General features: G+C 38.6%; 1 protein-coding gene across 1 annotated transcript in view; it reads right to left on the reverse strand.

Annotated features, from left to right (window-relative positions):
• Positions 1-13,214, reverse strand: part of NOL10 (nucleolar protein 10) — a 55,786-nt gene that overhangs the window by 20,454 nt on the left and 22,118 nt on the right. The window lies entirely within an intron of this gene.

Raw genomic sequence — 13,214 nt, forward strand, 5'->3', positions numbered from 1 at the left:
TGTGTCGTAAGGTGCGACTGTACTCCATGATCCAAGGAAGCTCCTCCATTGCTCTGTTCCCATTTAAAAAAAAAACCCACAACCCAAACTTAGAGCCCTTTAACAAAGAGAGATTCTTTTCTAGATTATAATTTCTTTAAATTCAATATATTTTACACATATGACTCAAAGACCTCACATACACATTTACCTGTAGGAGACAAAAGTAATTCCTTGGAGGAGACAAATAATAATAATAATAATAATAATAATAATAATAATAATAATAATAATAATAATAATAATAATAATAATAATAATAATAATAATAATAATAAATCTTCACTTGGTGGGTTTTTTTTTAAATAAAATAGCACAATAAAAAGCATTTAAAACTTTTAACAGGACACATTTGCTGGAGAATGTAAAGGCACATCTATGTATGCATATTCTCAGCTTCAATCATGCCATTTAACAGAAGGAGATTACAGAAGGCCTCATAAGAGAGGAGAAAAAAAACGGGTGATTCCCAGGGTGTGGGCAGTGATTGAAATGTGCAATTGCATTTTAAACATAATTAGCTCCCTAATTGCACAGCCAAGTTTAATTAATGCAATTACATGAGTAATTAATTACTATTCATTTTAAGAGTACGGTTTTCAATGTTTTGTTCTCTAATTTTAAGAATTAGACAGATCTCTCAATATGTAATAACTTTGAAAAGTTTCCATCCATATGCATTGAAAAAGCAGGAGAAGAAAGAATACCTTGTTATTATAGGTTGTTAGCAGTCAAGGTTACACCAATTGCAATTGGTAAGTCTCGAAAATCAGACGGATTATTTCTAGCATGTAGACATGAAAAGCTGCGGCTCTCCATTCTTGTTTCTATGCTTTCGGGATTCAGTCATACTTAGCCCAAGAACTTCAGAGAGCTCAGGAGATTAGCTTGTGTTAGAAAGGAGCCTTGGGATCACATTACCTTGTTATGTTTCTATCTACTACGTTTCCATATACAGTGCGTTCCCCTTAGCAACCAACGTGCTCCCAACAATTTGTGATGTTGAATTTGATTCTGCCATTCCTTTCTAATTTACTTTCTCCCTACGAATGTTCTATGATCAGCTCCAATCATGCCCTGTTAATCTCCTGAGTAAATCCATTTAATGTACTGAATAAAATTCCTGAATTCTTTAAAATGGGTTTTGGGAATAAACTCCAAACAAATCACCCATATATTTTCATTTTTCATAACCTCATGCTTTCATTCACTCTACATTATACGGTGTAGATTTGATCGTTTTACGGTAACTGAACTTCCATGGCCATCAAGTAGCTCACTGGAGTGCAGCTGTGACCAGGAGAGACCAAACAGCGAATTTTTCCTTTTCAGCATACTACTGACAACAGCATTGTGTTTGGTTTTAAGCCCACACACTCATAAATTTCACTGAACTATACAACAAATTGGCTCTTTCTCTCATCCTAACTCCAGCACGTCCAGACATTTTTGGCAGATCCTTTAATCTGAGAGAGGTTGGTTTTCCTACCTTTCACTATGCGATGGAAGCTGCCAAATCAACAATTTGGAGGTTTTACTCCTTAGAGAGCATGTAAAAGGAAACATTGCTTTTAAGATCTTCCCACTGTTAAACAAAAACTGCTGCAGGAACTTGCACACATCTTCTAGGAATGAGATACTAAATCTTTCTGCCCTGGTAGTTATCAGATAGTAAGTACTTCTTTTTCTAATCCTAAGCAGTTTGGCGTTATAGTGTTAGGTTTTTTTTTTTAAATCTCATATTCTCTGATCTGACAGGTACTACAGTCAGTTAACCAGTCACCCATCTGCTCTTACTGTGTCTTCTTGGTGAAGCCACCATCTTTTGAAAGAGGTAACGCTCTGTTGCTCATAATGTTGGGGAGAAAATGTCCTCCAAGATAGGAACAACAAGTAATTTTTCAGAAAATGAAGTTACTCCTTAAAACTGTAAATAAGATTAGCAGAATAGAAGACAAGAATAAAGAATAAGACAAGACAGGAATAAAAAGGGACACTTCTCACAAGTCATCTGTAACTCACCAGCAGTGACATTAAGAGTAAGGAGTTCAATGCTTTCTCCAATATCACTATCATGTTCTGACACGCTGACATACATAAAAGATAAACTCTTGTCACTATTGCTACGGATCTTTTTATTTATCAGACTCCTTACATGTCTAAGGTCTTCAGAAAATTGGAGCCGAGATGATCAGAGGTCGGAAAAATAGATAGAAACTTGAAGTACAAGAACTTGCTACTTTCACATTAAGGCAACTAACCAGATAAAGCTCAAGAGGTAGAAAGAAAGTGGCTTCTCAAAGCACGTGTTATAAGCATGACCTGCTTTTCAAGCACTTTCCCACAAATATCAGCTGGAAATGAATTAAAAGTTCCCAAAAGTCTGTTGTTATTCTAATATAGCAGCTTCTGTAGTGTATCTGTTGTAGTAACAGTAACTTTAAGTTACTTAAATACTGTGCAGTAAGTTCAGCTGAGACTCACTTCACAGGATTTATTTACCCATGAACATCTGCTGACAGTTTCTTTATCCATGAAAAAGAAGGTGCAGATCATGTATGATGAGCTGATCTGATGCCTTGCTGACGATAAAAGGCAGCAACCACATTTTACTTTTGCCAACCACACTTCCCATTCCCTACCACATCTGACTGCGTGCTCTTACCAGTTCCTTTGCATAGGTCCTGATATTCGTTAGACCCTTCATTAAGCCAATTTAGTGTTCAGTGACTCAACATCACTGACCCAGCACAATCCCCCTCACAAAAACAACACCGCCACGTTTTATATGAAGTCTAATGAAAAAGAACGCCCCACCCTATTATGATACACTCTGAAGAATAAATCCCTCACAAAGCTCTCACCCTCCACTTAACAATTGTGACTGCAGGGACACAGACAAGGAAATGGCAAGTGGGAGACTTCCTAACTTCCTTGGCTTTTTTCTTACACAAGGAGGGAACTTCTACCTGTTCCAACACAATCAGAAATCTGTATCTCAAAATACAACAGCATTTCTTGCAACACTAAGGGCACGGGCCATCAACGGTCAAAACTTCCACTACTGATAGAGATGACAGTAGCATGTGCATTGGTTTCAGTATGTACATAATAGCCTCTGACTGCAATCTAAATTAAGAAGAACGAAGAACTAAGAATAAGCCAGAAATGCAAAACCCCGGCAAGTCTCCTTCTCCAATACTCTGATGGGACAGGAAACTTCCCAACCGTCACACTGTCTAGGGACTTGCCTCTTAAGTCACCGGGAACACAGAGCTCTTGCAGTACAAACTAGATGCCAAGGAACATCACAGCATACGTATCTTTACGGTCATGAAAACACAACTTACTGCACTGGAGCTCAGAGCATGACCTGCATTTTAAAGGAATTTGAGGGATACTACAGGTATAAAGATCGTGGCAAATCCCGCTGTACATCTACCTTACATAACTGACAAACTACTGGAAATCTAGGAACGTGTGAGCTTCTAATAACTCTCTACCATGGCAGCTTAATTGCTCTTTGCAAACCTGGGAGGAACACTGCTCTGTGAGTTTATACAACTACTGCCAGACAACACAAAGGGAATGGAAGGAAAGGCAACTACCTGTTGGGAACGTGCAATTCCTCCAGACAGATGATGAAGATAACCTCAGCATAAACCAACCTACCCTTTACAGTGCATAATGCCAGCGAGAAGAAATTTTATATAACTTACAAAGTAATTTTCTTAGGGTAGGAAACATTCTTTCAAATATATATTTGAAAGCTTTCAAGTATTTGATGGTTTTATTCATCTCCCTGGTTTGCGTGACAGAAATCTTAAATCCTCACAACTTTGTCACTATTTTTGTATAAAACAGTCGTAACTCATAGCACCTTTGGTTCACTACTGAGTGCTGCACAGAAGATGACAGTACAGAAAAGTCACAAGAGTCACTTGCCTCTGCTTTCAAGTATAATGAAACAGACTTAGCTGAAATTATCATACAGAGAATTCTCAGATGCTTTGTCTTTTCTGATCCAAAAGCTAAAAAAGACACTGATTCTTATTAAATGCTGATAGATAACAGTAGTACAAAACTTCCTTTCAGAAACTACATCTTTTCATTACCCGTGATTGCTTCTCTCTTCACTGACCAAAGCTGAGCAACTCCATCTCTCAATTTTCAGAAACCAGGTAAAGAACAGATGCCCCGAAGGAAGGAACAAGTGCAACTTAAAAAAGAAAAAAAACCTTTTAGATATTCAAAGTTTAAAACTTCTAGCACTTAAAAAGGGGAGGACACTCTCCATCCAAACCCTGTTTTCTTAAAATAGGAACCCAGGAACAGAGAGCTCCACACTACCAATTTCTTAAGAAAGAGTCAAAACACTAAAAAACATGTAAGTCTAACAACTGGCAGAACAATCATCTGGTATAATTCAGTAAAACTTCTGCTTTTAAGAGTTTTCTCCTTTGCTGTATGAATGGTATGATATAAACTATAAGGAAGTATGGACTTAACAGTTAGCATGCTGCTATCTAGTAAATAAATAATAACAGAGAAGTGCTGCCTATCATACTATCATCTACAACAGCAGTAAGCAGGGATCATACATCTTCATAATCTATACATGATGTTGAACTACTACATCATCAGCACCAAAAAACATCTAAAAGTTTTACAGGAAGATCAAAAATTGTTTCCTGATTATTGCACGTTGGTGTTTTCCTTCTATGTATGTGTGACAAGTGGTGCAGCGTCTCTCAGCCAGTGCATGGGAAATGGAGGATATCCTTTGTTGGGAATAAGCCCAGCATGTTATTTTTCAGTTTGAAAGTGTTTAGGTTAAAAGTAGGAAGCTCACATTTCTGTTTGCAAAGCTAAACAACTTTTTTCCTATGTTTGTAAATACTGTGAGATAGGTAATGTATCATTCACCAGACATTTCATATATTGTTTGCACGATTTTCTGTGCAAAGCATTAGACTGCTCTGGATGGAAAAGACAGGTCTAAAAGATTGATATAGCAAAATTCCGAATTAGCTTGAAGTTCAAAGATACACTCAAGCATCTTTTCGTCAATGGAAAGTTTCTTCTTTTAACACTTGGCAGCCCCAAAGCACAACTGTAATACGCTACTTCATAACAACCCCGCTTTCCAGTCATTTCACAGTTCTCAAAATGAGCAAAATAAGGTTAAGACAAGCATTTCCCATTCAGCGTCATAGCTACTGTATTTTACATTTCTTCCCAGGAAATGAAACATTTTTCCACACTATATATTGTTTCAGGATTAAAAAAAAAAAAAAAATCTCTTGGCACAATTCAGTTTCATGGCTACTTTCCACTTTACCTAAAACTTTTTAGTTAAGGGTTGTATGAAAGAAATGAACAACTGCCTTCTAAAAAAATACAGTCTCATCATATGATCTTCGAGATGACAGCTGAGGCAGCATTAATCCAGAATGACCTAATACTGCCAATCAGAAGACATGTAAACATCCTAAAAGGAATCGAAATCTTACACACTAGTCCTAGTCTGTTCTATTAGTATCAACGTGCCAGCCACAAACATAAAAAGAACTGCATCATTTGCTTCATGGCTTTTACCATGTAGAAGTCAAATATCAGTTCAGAAGATCTTGCTGTAACTCTAACTGCACCCATAAAACATCGGAACGACAGCTGACTATACAGAACATTGGTCTTAAGGGCATTAACTACAAGGTGTGGATAGGTGTTTTTCTCTAATTGTAAAGATCCAAGAGAGAAAAAAACAATTAGTTGATCCTAAAATAATGAAAAGATATTAAAGTAAATCTTAGAGTGATAAAATTGTTCTGAAAGTCTATGACCATAGAGGTGAGCGTGGAGCGTGCCACTCAAAAGAAACCTCCCACACCTTCTAAAGTGAAAAAGGACAGACTGTAAGGACAGGTTATCTGATGATCATAACCCCTTGTACAGAACTAGTGAGAGGACTGTCAGACTGACAGAAAATACTTGCCTATTTCAGATAAATGCTTTTTCTGTCTGTGAGTGAACTGAACGCAACACTTTGGTCAATTCAGTCTCAAGTAGATTTAGAAGCAGCTAACCTGGAAGTCTACAATCAAACCAAAACACGTTCATCCTTAATTTACAATCCAGAGCTGTTCCAAACTAGTATGAAGAAAGAAAGAAAGAAAGAAAGAAAGAAAGAAAGGAGGTGAATTAAGGTGTTAAAAAACTGTCTTCACTTGTATTTCCTTCAGTACAAGTTCCCTCTACAGATTTGTTTCATCAAATACTCAGTGCATTACATGAAAACATGTAAGCTAGTAAAATTTGGTGCCTTCATCTGTGATTATGATATTTCAGGGTTAACTACTACGGAAAACTAGCTTTTTCTACAGTTTTTCTTAAACTTTTCTTCATAAATCTAAGGAAAACACTTTTTTTTAAGAACGAGCATTTTTGAGGCATATTCAAAACAAAAAGATGGTGATAACGAGCAATTAAAACAGGCAAGCAGAGGACCTGAAAAAAGGACAAATGAAATAATTTAAAACAGAATGTATGAAAGGAAATAGTACCAGGAATGGCTGGTTTAGTTGAAAAGCCACTCAATTTGCAGAGGACAAAATTCATAAATACTTCTAGCAATAAAGAAATCCACATATCCAAAGAAGGTATTGTATTAGAAACCAGACTCATTATAAAGATATTCTTGGAGAAACTGAATCATTGAGTAGGCAAGAAATACTTGCCCTTGACACATTTCCAGTTTCTAACTTCAACAATCCTGAACTAGGAGAGTGCTAGGATATCAAATGATTTTCCAAAACCACCTGAAAAGAAGCCAGAAACGCTCCAGGATTTATTTTTTCTTAAAGAGCTTAATATCTTCTCTATACCAAAAGTACATTGCTTCTAGCCTCAACAGGGAGCTTTCTGCCAAGACTGCAGGAAAGCAAAAAAAAACCAGAACACAGAATATTACACTCAATTAATTACACGCTTAATTGCTCTCTTCTTCTAACAGCCTAATGAACAGAGCAAGTTTCAGTTTCAGTACGAATATGCAGCCGAAAGTTTCAAGTCCAATAAAGGAGACAAGACTGATTTGAAATGTCTGTGCTAAGATCAGACTTGTTCATGTAACCAGTAGTAAACACTCAGAATAAACAACATCTACGCCTCTTGCTTTCTACTCAGAGTATCAGGAGCTAACACATAGGGGTTTTTCTGTACAACCTGAAAGGAGAACATTATATGTTATGGAAGCTGACAGCCTCAATTAAATGTAAGAGAATTCAACTCAGATCGCAAGCCAGTGGACCACCACGTATCGGTGGAGCTTCTTCCTCTCTTCCCTTCTTTGGCCAGGACCTGGTTGCACTATTGACTCAACTTACGTTTCTGAGTCAGTAGTCTGAAAAGTATCCCAAGGCACACACAACTTTCATTTCAACCTTCCCAAGGCGCACATCAAAGTGATATACCAGGAAGCCAGCTGGCAAGAAGTAGCTTCCAAATGTTTGCATAAACTGCAAGTTAACTATTAAACTATTGGCAAACAGCCCAATTCCAGTCAGAGGTACTTGCCCTCATTAAAGCCCAGCAAAATAAAACAAAAACAAAGTCTCTAAGCTAAGCCATTCAAGATGTTACCTATGTAAAACAAACATTTCATTTTAACGGTCAAATTCAGTTTGGCTTTTACTCACTCCCTGCACTGTGTACCTGCATAAGGCATCTTCTTGCCATCTAAAACTAAACCTGTCTGTCCTTTCTAGTAAACCAAAACTCACCTTCTTTTCCCTCTACTAACAGTTTTGCACAAAAAGAAACAACTGCGGCGATTTTTTGTGTGTGATTTTTTTTTTTTTTAAAAAAAAGCATAGTTCTCTCAGACATTCCTAGTCTCAAATGTCATACCTATCTTGTTGAAAATTCTGCAGGAAAAGCTGAAGCATGCCATTTCATTTACAGACAATATTATGATACCTGTTGTCAACTCTTTTATAATCCCGAAGTTCAAGAGACAGTCATTTTTTGGTTTTGCAACGGAAATTTAGGTTTGGCATTAACAATGGAGAGAATGGGCACATGTACACAGATAATTCAGTCAGACATGAGCTCAGTCAGACCGTACTCCAAGCCGGCCAGACGTGAGCCAGCTCTAGTTCACAAGTCATGTAGCTGTGTTAGCACAGCACTGTGCCCACACTAATAAAACCTGCTGAGAGGCAGGGTATATTAGGCTGGGCACAGTCCTACACTGTCTGGCCAACTACAATCAAGGACAGAGGATGCTGGGTCTGTCTGCACCCATCTGCATACGCACACACTCCTGCTCTGTAAGACTTTCGACTTCTGTGCATCTCTTCTTCCTAAGATTTTCTTTTCTCATTTTGTAACCTAGAAGGGCTAGAGCATAGCATCATACATTTGAGATTTTAAGTATCCTCCTTGACCCCTTGACCATAATCGTGCTAATTCCTTGTAGCTGTTCCAATGAAGACTTAAAAAAAGAGAATAATTACTAGAACTACAGGACAGTGAGAATCTATTCGATTGCCCTAGCCCCTATTTACACAAAAGTACTTCCAAGAGCTCTAAAACACAACAGTTCTTTATAGCAGTAGCCTTTCCCCCAGGCATTTATTCTGTTGCGGAATTCAAGAATTATAACTCAGTTTTGTCAACAACCCAAAAACAGAGGACAAATTTTAAGTAGTATTCATGTCTACCTCAAAGAAAACAAACAAATAGAAAATTAAGCTAATCATTGGAAAAAAAAATGGTGAATCCTAGTTCTTAAAAAATGCCAGAAAACTTAACTATGAAAAGAGATCAGGTAATCCAGCAAATCACTTTGCTCCAAAGACACATGCAACTAAACTCATGTTTGTCTGTGCAAAGAAATTACTCAGTGTTCCAAAGATGGGAAAAACTCATGTCCTAATAATCTACTGACATAGAAACAAAAGGACAGGTGTGCATCTCTGAGCTCAAATAACTAGCCCAAAAGATCAAGGAATAAAACTGTAACCTGAACACATTAATAACATGGAGTTTTCCTTAATAACAAATGCCCTGGAGCAGCTTAAGGCTGACATGACTTCTCCATTCTATGTTTTATATTATCTTCATTTAAAAAGGAGATTTAAAAAAGCCAAAACAGCCAACCAAAACAGATTTAGTGAACTATATACTTGATTTTTAGGAAATGTGATAAGAAACCCTTCAATTATGCAATACTACCTGTGCCAGCCCTTTCAGTCTTGCCTGTGAAAAGGCAGACAGAGTAAAAAAGCCAGTTACTAGAGTGTGAGACTTCTGTCTCTATTTCAAAGTAACTTCTCACTACCTTTAACTTCTCTATTGTCTAAAGTAAACATTCCATGTTTCAAAATGAACTACAGATTGTTGAATAAAGAAAAAAAAATCATGTTGGTATTTAAGGTATTTTCAGTAGCCTTCAAACTCAAAAGCCCTTGACGTGAAGTGGAGAAGTTCAGACTAAATTCACTTTTTGAATAAGCTTGGCAGTAGCCTTTGAATGAAATGTAGAGTTTTGCTATACACAACAGTATTTCAAAAACAGAAATCATATTTGGATTCATGCTTTAAATGATCTATGATCTTATTGACATTATAGTGGTGGTCAGCTACAAGCCGCTTGACCAGGAAGACCGAGCAGATGAGGCCCTCTATAGACAGGAGCAGCCTCATGTTCACGAGCTCTGGACCTCCTGGGGAATTTCAACCACCCTGGTATCTGTTGGAGGGACAACAGAGCAGGGTAGAAGCACTCCAAGAGGTTCCTGGAATGCACTGATGATAACTTCCTTCTCCAAGTGATAGAGGAACCAACGAGGAGAGATGTTTTGCTGGACCTTGTTCTCACCAACAAGAAGAGGCTGGTGGGGAACGTGAAGCTCAAGGACAGCCTTGGCAGCAGTGACCATGAAATGGTGGAGTTCAAGATCATTAGGGAGGCAGGGAGGGTGCACAGCAAGCTAACTACTCTGGATTTCAGGAGAGCAGACTTCGGCCTCCTCAGGGATCTGCTTGGAAAAGTACTGTGGGAGAAAGCCTTGGAGGGAAGAGGGGCCCAAGAAAGCTGGTTAATATTCAAGGATCACCTCCTGCAAGCTGAGGAGCGGTACATCCCAATAAAGAGGAGGTCAGGCAAAAACGCCAGGAGGCCTGCATGGATGAACAAGGAGCTTTGACCAACTCAAACACAAAAAGGAAGCCTAGAGAAGATGGAAGCAAGGACAGGTAGCCTGGGAGGAATAGAGACATATTGTCTGAGCAATCAGGGATCAGGTTAGGAAAGCTAAAGCCCTGGTAGAACGAAATCTGGCCAGGGACATCAAGGGCAACAAGAAAAGCTTCTATAGATATGTCAGTGACAAAAGCAGGGCTAGGGAAAACGTGGGAAGGGCAAATCGTGACTCACAAATTTGGTGGCCTTCTATGATGGGGTTACAGCATTGGTGCATAAGTGAAGGAACTGACATCATCTACCTGGACTTGTCCAAAGCATTTGACAGTGTCCCACATTATATCTTTGTCTCTAAATTGGAGAGACATGGATTTGACGGATGGACTACTCACTGGTTAAGGAATTGGCTGGATGGTCACACTCAAAGAGTTGCGGTCAATGGCTCAATGTCCAAGTGGAGACCAGTGACGACTGGCATTCTTCAGGGGTTAGTGTTGACGCTGACGCTGTTTAACATCTTTGTTGGTGACATGGACAGTGGGATCAAGTGTACCCTTAGCAAGCACCCACCAAGCCGTGTGGTGTGGTTGACATGCTGGAGGGAACGGATGTCATCCAGAGGGACCTTGACAGGCTGGAGAGGTGGGACCATTCAAATCTCATGAAGTTCAACAAGGCCAAGTGCAAGGTCCTGCACGTGGGTTGGAGCAATCCCAAGCAGAAACACAGGCTGGGTGGAGAATGGGTAGCAGAATGGCAGCCCTGAGGAGAAGGACTTGGGAGTGTTGGTTGATGAGAAGCTCAACATGAGCCAGCAATGTGCGCTTGCAGCCCGGAAAGCCAACTGTATCCTGGGCTGCAACAAAAGAAGCGTGGCCAGCAGGCTGAGGGAGGTGATTCTGCCCCTCTACTCTGCTCTCGTGGGACCCCACCTGCAGTACTGTGTTCAGCTCTGGAGTCCCCAACACAAGAAGGACATGGACATGTTGCAGTGAGTCCAGAGGAGGGCCACAAAGACGATCCAAGGGCTGGAGAACCTTTCCTATGAAGACAGGCTGAGAGAGTTGGCATTGTTCAGCCTGGAGAAGAGATGGTTCAAGTGAGACCTACTAGCAGTGTTCCAGTACTTGAAGGGGGCCTACAAGAAAGCTGGAGAGGAACTTTTTACAAGGGCGTGTAGTGATAAGACATGGGGTAATGGCTTTAAACTGAAAGAGGCGAGATTTTGATAAGATCTAAGGAAGAAATTCTTCCCTCTGAGGGTGGTGAGGCACTGGAACACATTACCCAGAGAAGTCATGGATGCCTCATCCCTGGAAGCATTCAAGGCCAGGTTGGATGAGGCTTTGAGCAACCTGGTTTAGTGGAAGGTGTCTCTGTCCATGGAGGGGCGTTGGAACTAGATGATCTTTAAGGTCCCTTCCAATCCAAACTATTCTAAGATTTAATATTCATCATTTGGGTCCATTTGTTCACTTATGTGTCACTGTGAACACAAAATCCATGAAAAGGTACAATCCGAACAAGTTCAGGCAGACTCAAGTATCAATAATCAGAAAATGGTGACAAAGTAGGATGGTTGAAGGAAAGACTTGTGTTAATTTTCATCGAAATAGCCTGCATGCAGCAAAAATACTAGACAGTATTAGTTGATATTTAGGTTTGGAAATAATGTAACATAGTATAGCTGTAAAGTTCATATATCATGCACACCTGCATAAAAAAATCTCAGTGCACAATTTTCAGAGTGAAGTTGAACCTTACCCTTAGTGACAAGAGGAATGTTTTTCCCCTCTGAATTACTTAAATCGAGTAACTAGTCCATTCAAGTTTTAAAAACTCATCAGACTGAAAATATGAGAGTTTGTCTTCCCCAATCCATTAATTAAAAGATGACAGATAGAAAAAAATGCTTGGAGAGCTACTCTCTGAACCTCACAAAGGACAAGGTAAATAGAAACAAAGTCTTCAGATTCTAACTACAGCTAATACTTTGTCTTAAATATAAAAACACTTGTTGTCCTCCCGCCCTTTGTTATCCAAAGCACGGAACAGCTCCATTTAAAAAAATACAAGTTGGTTAGAGCTGAATTAGAGAAATAGGTAATTTACATCTGAAGAACAACCTGACATAAATAACACACAAAGAACTCACGTATAAAATTTTACCTTTCTTTAAATGCAAAAATCTAGTAACAAAAGTAAGGATAACTATAGAACTGTTTAGAGTGGTATACTGGTGTGTTTAGACACGTACATAGAGGTATATAGTGTCTATTCCACAAATAAAAATGTAAACTAATGAATCCCCATCTTAAATGTAATCAAGACCATTGGGGCGGAGGGGAAATCCAGAAAAAAACTAAAGAAAATCAAATTAAAATTAATTTAAAATTGATTATCTGAATGAAGACTTGTTGGCTGATTTAAAAAACAACTAAAAATATATTTTAACATTAACAAATTTTATTTTGTCCAGAATTTGAATAAAATGACTTAAGAAGAAACGCATGTATTTTTAGAGTCTGGTCAGCTATTCTGCATTTAACATTCGCACATATATCCTACTATTTATCTCCTCCCAGGCCAAAAAATGCCTAGTGAACGCACCATAGAATAATAACCAAAACAAGAGTGAAACACAGATGTAGTTTTCTGTACCATTCCCTAACACCAGAAAGCTTGCTGTTAGATCTCCCTAAAACCTACCTGCAGAGATAAAACATACCACTAACCTACGGTTAAGCCCTTCAAGTGAAGAGCTTCTCAAAAGAAAAGTTGCAATTGAAGCAAGGCATTGAGAAGAAGCTACTGCCAAGAGCCACACTTAAAGCCACACAATAACATTTCTTTGTCAGAACAGAGAAGAATGTGTACTGCCATGACTATGTCACTATATATCAAAGACAGTAACGAAATATTTCACAATGAAGCAAAATTATTATCTTGGAAGTAAGCTACATAGTAC

This window comes from Tauraco erythrolophus, chromosome 2 (genome assembly GCF_009769465.1).
Source record: "Tauraco erythrolophus isolate bTauEry1 chromosome 2, bTauEry1.pri, whole genome shotgun sequence".
Lineage (NCBI taxonomy): Eukaryota > Metazoa > Chordata > Aves > Musophagiformes > Musophagidae > Tauraco > Tauraco erythrolophus.